Source organism: Lontra canadensis, unplaced genomic scaffold, assembly GCF_010015895.1.
Source record: "Lontra canadensis isolate GAN:19392208 unplaced genomic scaffold, GSC_riverotter_1.0 scaffold109, whole genome shotgun sequence".
In the NCBI taxonomy this organism is placed as follows: Eukaryota; Metazoa; Chordata; class Mammalia; order Carnivora; family Mustelidae; genus Lontra; species Lontra canadensis.
The window spans coordinates 693,109-702,884 of record NW_022631103.1 but is presented as its reverse complement, the minus strand read 5'-3'; the positions used below and the strand labels follow the sequence as shown (position 1 = coordinate 702,884).

The window sequence follows — 9,776 nt, the reverse complement described above, 5'->3', positions numbered from 1 at the left end:
ACTAGATGAGACCACTCTAATGGATAATGTTATCCCCATTTTATGTATGGGGGAAACTGAGGCACTGAGAAGTCAAGTAACTTGCCCAAGTCCACAAGCCCAGAAATAGGTGAGGGGCACCTGGGTGGCTCAGTGGGTTAAGCCTCTGCCTTCAGCTCAGGTCATGATCTCAGGGTCCTGGGATCAAGCCCCATGTCCGGGATCTCTGCTCAGCAGGGAGCCTGCTTCCCCCTCTCTCTCTGCCTCTCTGCCTACTTGTGATCTCTCTCTCTCTGTCAAATAAATAAATAAAATCTTTAAAAAAAAAAGAAAGAAGTGAGAAAGAGATTCTTTCTGAAGTAGGCAGAATCAAGAGCAGGAGGAGGAGCAGTGTCAGAGATAGGCAGGCAGCCGCCTATTTCATTCACCTAGTCACTCATTCATTCAATAAAAAATGTTAGGCATCTATGCCTGGCTCTGCATCAGACTCTGGAATTATAGTGGTGAACAAATAGGTTCAGTCCCAGGCCTTACAGAGCTGAAAGTAGAGGAATTAGGAAAATAATCACACAACTAAGTAAATGAGTATACATTATGGAAAGTGCTAGAAGCAAAAAGCACATGACACCATGAGACTAAATAGAAAGGGTATCTAATAAATATTGGGGGTGAGGAAATGATGTTCCTGTTGAGGAACATCCTGTTGTCCCCACCCCAAAAAAAAAAAAAATGGTTAACCAAATGAAAGAGGAAAGAGAAAGTTCTAGGCAGAGAGAGTGGCATATACCAAGGTCCTGGGGCAGCATGTACAAGGCTCTATACAAAGGTGATTGGATATTCAAGAAACTGGAAGAAGGGCACTATGGCAGAGGGACAAGAAATGAGGCTGGTAAGATAAGCATGGGCTAAATCATATAGCACTTTGGAACAGAGCGTGTGGAAAGGGAAATAATGGGAGGCTGGCAAGGGGAGTCAGAGGCAGGTCTTGAATGTCACACTTAAAAACTGGTGCTTCATCTTCGATGGACAAAATGCCTATGTATCTTGGAAGCCAAGACAGGGTCTTGGACCTGCCACTTTGGAGATTAAAAATAAAAATAACCAGAAGGGTGTATGTTTGGTGGGTTGGGTGTGAGGAGATTTAAAATATCAAAAAGGAGTGCAAAATTGCCAGCCGAATGATCCGAGCCTGGAATGAGTTCACCCCTTCCTGCCCTTGATATCTTCATCAACTCAGGCACTCTGCAAAATAATAAGCTATCATTTATCAGCATTCTGCAAGGTAGCATTACAATGGAGTCAGGGCAATAAATCAGGCACATATAATTTGAGCACTGAAGTACAGTAATTCTTCTTTTAATGCAACATCTGGTATAGATAATACAATTTGCAGGGGGGTGGGGGCAATGAAGGTTCTGCAGGGCGCTCGCTTTGTGCAAGTGTTGCTTGCAGCCTGATTTCCCTCCCATCCTTCCAGCAACACCGAGGACTTAAAAAGGACCTTTATTATTATTCCCTTGGCCGGCCAAAAGGGAAATCGAGTTAATTATAGACTTGTTTGCCGGTTATTAATTAAACCCCAGCTAAACATAAAAACACAAGGGAAGTCCCATTTCCCGCTCCACACTTCCAGCCTCTTGGAACTGAGCTGACGTTTTGCCTCTGCCGTCCACTCTGTGTCCTGTTTCCTCTGCGGATTTTCTCAGGAGGGTCCCGGGGCCTTTGCCCTGCTGCAAACAAAACCTTATTTTTAGCTGGGAAGAAACACAACATTGAAAGCTCCAAAATGGCAGGGTGACAATAGGAGGAAGCTTGCAGACACTGACTGGTTGTGACACTCAGGGCTCCGGGGACAGCCACACCCTCTTGTGTCCCCTGCCTCCCAGGTTCTCAGCCTCCCTAGTCTCCAGTGAGATGCCCCAGCTTGGCCTGCTCTGTCTGCACTGTAGTGACAGCTCCATATAGAGTAGGACAAGACTCGTGGCCTATGACCAGAGCTCCAAGCTTGCCCTCATGTCCCAGCTCCATGGCAATGAGCAAGTTGCAGGGAGACCCCCCCAAAAAAGGAGGACCCCTCCTAGGTGTGCGTGAATCTCACAAGACAAGGCTCATAAAGCACTCAGTAGGCGCCCAGCACATGATTGTTTATACATATTAGATTCCTTCCCCTCACTCTTCTAGGACAACAACCTTCGTTTCTGTATCTCCCCCATAAATACGAAAAGCTAGAAGGAGCACACATGACCTTGGCATGTCTCCAAGTCTTTCTAAGCTTCTATTTTCTCATCTCTAAGATGGGAGCAAGACCAGGGCCCATGAGGGAGGATTGCCGAGAGAATCAAATTAGATTTGCCTGCCTCTGATCAGATGCTCAGTACATGTTAGTGACCGAATGATCTGAAGACAATTCTCAGAAGAATTAAAGAGAAGAATATCAACCCAGTATCAGTGGCATGGAAAAGAAGAAAGATATTAATCAAAGGGATCACACCAAAGTAGGCTCATCTCTTATTGGAGTTGAGATACTACATTACCAGATCTAGAACATTCCACTGATGTTGTTCAAAGACATCCTAAGAGAGTTTGCCAGATTCCTTGTCAAAACCTAGCTAGACCATCAACCTCTTCTCCTCAAAATCTTCTGGTGGGCATGTTCTCTGCTTGTCCGTAGAGAGCTGTGGCCATCAATGTTGGGTTTGCCTTACCCGCACTATTTTTTAGATGGGAAGGGCCAAGAATGGAGCCTTCTGACCACTAGTAATCTCCTTCACAACAAGATTTGTAAATGTGGCTAGTCTCGTGGATGAAAACAGAAAGCATTCCAGTGAAATTTGCAGATGAAACAAAACCTGAGGGACTTGTTCATGTGACTTCCAGACTCCGATCACTGAGCTCTTCACACCCCTCACCCTGCTCCCACACTGCCCAGCCAAACTGGAGGCTGTCGAGTCAGCATCAAAATTTGCTGACCCCACCCATTGGAGTGGGTGTGAACGGCCTGTCCTGGCATCGGCTTTGTAACTTGTGAACATGGATCTTCACTGGCATTGTTTAGTTCCGTTCGAATATTTTATTTCTCTCATTTTCTGTTGTTTTAAGTGGATTGTTTCCACCCTCCGCCCATCTCACAGCCGCAATCCTGAGACTTGGATTCATATCCTATACTGCCAAGGAGATCCCCATGATAAAGAAGCTGGAGATATAATGATGAGCAAGGCTGACAAGACCCCTAGAGAAACTGATGGTGAACACGTAATTGCACAAATAATTTGTTTAATTACCATTTCACTAAGCACCAGACTCTAAAAGAGTGAGATAATAGAAGAACCAGAGCTAATGTCTTACTTGATCTCCTAAAACCTTTCTTATGAGTAGTGCACAAACTGTTCTGCCCCTTTTTAAGATGAAAGTGAAGCCAGAGAGCTCCTGTGGTAAACAGCATGCAGCTACTTTGAGGAAGGAGTGGGGGTGGGGAGGACAAGAGGGCAAAATATTTGTGAATTCTAAAGTGCTACATACATAAAATGGTGAAGATAACTGTAATTCCTGTACTCTGGGATACCAACCTTGAGAGGACATCAAAATTTTTTAAAATTTTATCAGAGTTTCCATATTTCTTTCTTTTTTCTGGGCTTCTGGGTGATGATGAGTAAGATTGGGACATTGAGAGAGGATATCTCAATGGAGACATCTACCCTACATTCTATCACCCACCAAGTAAAGTTCTTCTGTATCGACTGCACTAACTTGGAAAAATCCTTCAACCTCTCAAACCGTCTACCTAGTCTGCAAGAAATGGCTGATAACATTATCTACCCCACAGGATTCTGGTCGGCGGTGAATGAAACAACATATATACAGTCTGAAACATACTAAGTGCTTAGTAAATAACAAGAATTTCCCTTGCCTCCCCTTTCTTCCCTCCCCTTCTTTGCCCCCACTTCTCTCTGGAGAAGTCATCTCTGCCCAAGAAGATGAATCAGCATTCTAGGAGCCTGGCACAGGCTGCTGTCAGAGGCAGGCCTTTCCCTGCCAATATGTGGCTTTGGTCTTGTCTCCAAGAACTCAAATTTTAAAAAGAAATACAACTGGCAAGCCCTTCACTACTAATTTCTCACTTGTTATTCATGCCTTATCAATGGCACGAAGGGCAGAGTGCTTCTGAGGGAAATGATTTGAGTGGGAGGTGGGAGAAAGGGGGAGAGGGTGATATGGGAAGTTTCCATGGTTCTTATCTGCACCTCAGAGAACTTAGGAATAGTTTAATAAGAAAATACCTTCTCCCCTTTCTCTAACAGTTTAGCAGCGATGCATTTACCATTCTCCTTAAACAGAAAAACTGGGGGAGGGCATTGGAGATGGGGCTTGACTATGGAATTGGAAAGGCTTAAAGATCCAAAGTCTCTAGAATGGTTACCTGTCCCCTGACCTCCACATACAAAACTGATGGCAGGATGTACTCTACGAGAGGCTTCATTTCCCCTGAGGAGTTGGCATGCTTCTTTGTGGTGATGAGGAAAACATGTCCCAACACCTACCCATGCCCAGCTTTTTGCTAGGTGCAGCTGGAGATGGGGTGAATAAGACAGTCACAACCTTGCCCTTGAGGATCACAGGTGACCCTTTGCACACCAGACTTAGCAGGTTGGAATGGGAAGGAAATCACAGAGCAAGAACTAAACCCAATCACTGGGAAGTCATGTTTATTATTAACCACCCACAACGTATTAGGTGCTGTCACACCATGGGTCTTCCCTCTTAATACATATTTGGCCCTGACAGTGATACCGGATGGTAGAAATTTTTAGACAAGAGAGAAATGTAACGTGTACTTGTATTGCATAGAAGACACTGGAACCCAGAGATCATAAGCAGCAGAGCTAGAATTCATATACAGATCTGACTCCAGAACCCATTCTTGTCTGGCTTGTGACACAGCCACCAAAGAGCATGAGAAAATAAGGCTGGAAACAAATAAAATTATTGTGGTAGGAAGATTTAATTCAAAATTCACAAGGATGAGGAAATTCATTATTGGAGCAAATAGCTCCTTATTTTTTCTTAAATTAGAACCTTATAAGTGAGTTGTCCCCATGTCCTCAAGAAAAGGTTAGAATATGGGCACGATCCTCCACTGAAATAGTCAGAGAAGCATGTAATTGGTTTTAGAGAGACTTCCATCCAAAATGATTAAATCAAGTTTTGGCACATGAAAGGGAGAGGTTCACTTATTGGAAAATTTACTTAGGTGACACAGCTCATTTCCTGATGGAACCAGATTAATGGGACATTACTGAACCTAATGCCTCAAGAAGTAAATGACTCACCTCTCCTCCTGCTGGGCTGCCTGGAGCTTTCCATGTGTTTGGCCTTCTGCCCTTTCTGAAAACCCAAGTGCTGGGATGGGAAGCTCAGCTGGAAAGGAGAAGGAAAAGCATCAATCCTTATTTCTTTACCTCCTGGTTCTTCATTAATTAGGTCTTAAACTAAGCAGCATCTGAATAGCCAAAAGAGATCCCCCTCCCACCAAGTTTAGGGCTCACACTAAGTTATTTGGAGCTTATTAGGAAGGCCTAGGGTGCTCAACATGGCTAGATGGGCAGGGTCTTAGAGAGAACAAGATTAGAGGATGGTGGCAAGGAGGTCTGGGGGTGGATCCCTCAGCATGGGCACAGAGCATGAGGCTATGTGTGTCTACATAGATGTCCACACACACACAAAAAAAAGATGTTGTCCACAGCAAAGTAAAACTCAATAACCAAATGGCCAAGATGTCCAATTCTGTTGTTACGTAGTTTCTTTTCTCCGCCTCCCTGCTGTGTGTTCACTGGGCTCATGAACAAGGTGGTCATGGTTGCAGGGAGGCAGTTTAACAGTGCTACAGCCAGACTGACTTTAGCCAGAGAAGTCTGTTATTGAACACATGCATGGGTGTCCAGCCCATCAAATGTAGAGAACAAGGCTGAGCCTCGGGTACGGTGTCACTTGCAGGAAGAGCACCTGGTCTGATCAAGTATTGGGCAATGATTTATCTTCAATGGAACAGACAACTATATATCTATAGATAGCTATAGATAATTAGCTATATCATATATATATATATATATATATATGGTTTTGATTTTTATTTTCTTGCCCACAATGTTTCTAACAATGTCTCTATCAGTAGACATAAAAATGCCTTATGTCCATCACAGAATCCCTCACATTGCTTCTGACCAAGAAACTCATTGTCTAAAGAGGAAGGACAACAGACTCATGACCACGAGTCTCATCATGAACTTCACCACTCACAAGCAGGCCATCTATCAGATAGAACAGTGCAGTGACCTATTAAAGACTCATTATGGGGATTGCCAGATGGCACTATTTTCTGGGTTGGGGGACTATGCTACAAGACACAGTGTATGTTCTGAACTATTTGATGCCATCTTCCCATCACCGAACTCCTTGGGTGTAAAGACCAAATGGCAGAAGGAGCTTCTTTCCATTAACTCTAACAACCCATTCACAAAAATTTTACTCCCATTACTACAGATTAGGGCTCTGCTATCTCAGAGGCCTTAATTCCCAAGGAAAGAATGCTTCTACCAAGGGGACACAATAATGGGTCTTGGACTGGTGCTCAAGACTACCAAAAGGCGGGTTGGTGCTCTTGCAACATGACCTAGAGTGACTAGTGATAAAAGTTGATGGAAGACCATAGAAAACCAGCACATTCGGATCTACTTCAGGTTTAGACCTTCCAGGAATGACTGCCAGGGCCATTCAGTCAAGTAAAGGACAAAACCAACTGAGCTACTGAAAGAGACACAGGGAACGTGAATGTAGCAGTGGAATAAGGAAGCTCTTACTCTTACTGTGCCCTGGCAATCTGTTCCAGAAATGAGGAAGGTTGCGAAGTTGGAGGTCATCTTCAGTATCCCCAATTCCTCCCTAGCATCCAAACAAAGTCTGGGTGATTTGAGCTGGCTGGCAAAAACTCAACGCAAGGAACACTGGGAAAGAGAAGGTCTTGTTTTTCAGCTTCTCTCATGGGAGTCAGAGCTGATGGAACCAGAGCAGAACATTACAGCCTTTCTCTGAGACACAGGTATCTGGTGCAAGGAGACCCCAGAGCGCTCACTGGAAGGAAATTCTTGGTGCCACAGCAGCGGGTTCTGTAAATGTTCCATTTTTTGGGACACAAGCAAACCCTTGCCTCATCCCTATTTGAAGTCCAAAGCCAAAACTGTAATTTGTTTGTTTGTTTGTTTTTGCAGGAATAAGGAGTGGTCCATGTGAGAATAAAATATACTACTTACCAAAGGGAAGGAGAAGAAAAAAGGAATTGAATTTGGTCACTGCAAAGATAAAACTGGAGTGTAAGGCCCCCCAGCTCCCTCCCCAGGAAGTCCTATTAATGTAGACAATGGCCCAGTTGTTCTCCCTGAAAGAAACTCTGCTGTCCCCAACCTGGGATCTACTCACTGTCTTTTTCTATTTCTTTCCATGAAACACAATTTATTGGAAATACTGCTAGATCTCCCGGGGAGGCGGGGGGAAGGCTGACAGTAAACTGAAACACCTAATTAACAGAGAGGACTGTTTCACTGCTGCTGGAGAACTTTCTGCAAGACTCCTGGCTCCTTGAAGAGAGGAGTTAGAGGAGGAGGACCCCCCGCACTTATCGCTGTGCACACCGAGCTGGCTGAAGGTAGCCCCAAAGAGTGGGGATGAAGCATTCACTTGGAAGTCAGATGGCCTGGGGTTCAAATCCTACATTTGCCACTTTCTGGGACAAGTGGTAGAACCCCCTGGGCCTGTAAAATGAGGGTGATGGTTGTCCCTCCTCAGGTGATTGTGAAAGCCAGGTGAGTTCATCGAAGCACTTGGAAAAGGACAGCAGATGCGTTAGCTATTATCGATAAGTGTTAGGTAAGTCAATGTTGCCTGGAGTCCGTGGCTGTTCCGTGGGAGCTCCCTAGCCAGACACTTGTAAAGCCTGAGACACTTGCAGAATACCAGGCCAGCCCCTCCCCAACGTGAGGACTTTCTCATCATTGTGTCCCTTTGCAGCCTCAGTCTGCTGAGGGCCCCGGAGTCCCCTGCCTCTGTGCTGGTGGACACGTACAGGCACGGTGTGGGGACCATGGGGAGAGGGTCCAGGGACAAGCAGCTGGGTTCCGGACTCTTTACGATCAGAAGAGGAGGTGCAAACAGTCTGGGCATGAAAAAAGGGACAGCTCTGGGGACATTAACTTACGTGTGTCCCCAACCTCTGCACCCAGCCCTGACTGGAAGAGACGGCATGGCAGGAGGAATCGAGGCTCACTTGGGGCAGCGAGTTTTCAATGAGTCTCCTTGAACTCTCCCCCCCGGTGACATTTTCAACTTTAATTTATCATTTTTCAAAACAATCTTAAGGGCTTGGCAACCAGCCTGCTTCTTTCTCCAGCCTTCCACCCCACCTGCCTCCTGCAGAAAACACAAAGTAAAGCATCTGGCAAAATGCTTCAAACATAGTGGGTGTTCAACATTGTCAGAAGGTTCCAGGACCCATGGGCCGCTCCCTCTGGCTCCCCGTGGATTTATTGAACTTCCCAAAGTAGCTGCTCCCCAGAGGTTTACAAAGAATGCATTGTGCACCCCCATCCCTTCCTTCCTCCTCCTACCCCCGGGAAGTCCTTTCTGCAGCCAAGACAGCTGGGACTGGGGGCTCCAACTCGGTGCACTCACTTGAGTGTGGGTGTGTGTGAGTGTCTTCCCACTGGGAAGCGGCATATGAAGTCCTCCCCCGAAACCCCCAGGTCCAAATTGAAACAAGCTGGCTATAATTGTGAGAGAGCCCCATGCACACCAGCTGGGCCCTGCTCGCAGCTTCAGGAAAATGCTGTTTCATGTTTAGATGCAAATGACGATTTCCTCTCTCGAGCATGCCCGGACTGTGTTCCAATCTGAGCAGGGAGCAGAGGGGAACAGAGGCTCTGGGAGAACGCTGGGCCAAGGCTGTCAGGATGAATTATGCTGCCCTGAAGCTTTCCCCCAAATTCAGAGAGCGGTCAGAGCTCCATGGGAGGCGCAGAGAACAGGAGAAGGGTGATGTTCCCAGAGTCTCCCCCCAGCTGCCCCTGACCCCAGCCCACTACCAACCCCTTGAGCACCTCCACAGTCTCTGAACTGGTTCTTCTACCTCCAGCATGCCCTCTCTGGTTGCTCCAAAATCCAGCTGCCAGAACAATGCCATCATTCATTCATTCATTCATTCAAATATCCATTATTGACACTTACTCTTTTGTAGGCACAGAGGATGGAGCAGGAACCACACAGAGGCGGGAACGAACCTGTCCTCAAAACTTTTTATGTGATCTTTCTCCTTCACAGCTCCTCCACCCTCAGAAGTCCTCAATGGCTCTCGCTGGCCAACTGAATGAAAACTAGTCTTCCTAATGCAGGCTAGGCTTTCCGGGGTCAGACCCCCCTGACCGGATAGTCTGGTCTCCAGTCTCCTTCTTCATGAACTGTGATCCAGTCATCGACCAGCAGACAGGTCCAGCTCCAACACCAGCTCCTTGAAGCCTTCCAGGATTCCCCACAGGGAGGGACGCCTCCTTCCTTCCAGTTCTCACAGCAACATCAAATTACAGCCAGGGGAAATAGCAGAGATGATCCAAAAATCCAAAAGTCCCTTTCACGTTCCCATCCCCTTCGGGTCTCACTGTGTTGGACTAATTTAGTCACACCGTGGTTTTCATGACTCGGGGTCCTGAATGTGGGCATTGAACTTAAATTTATTGAGGACCTAATATGTGCCAAGG

General features: G+C 46.1%; 1 long non-coding RNA gene across 1 annotated transcript; it reads right to left on the bottom strand.

Moving 5' to 3' along the window:
• Positions 1-1,454: 1,454 nt before the first annotated feature.
• LOC116856415 lies at positions 1,455-9,294 on the bottom strand. Its single transcript, XR_004380578.1, has 3 exons — positions 9,250-9,294; positions 5,307-5,394; positions 1,455-1,709 (listed from the first exon to the last, which is right to left on the bottom strand). It is a non-coding gene; the product is annotated as an uncharacterized LOC116856415 (long non-coding RNA).
• Positions 9,295-9,776: the final 482 nt, after the last annotated feature.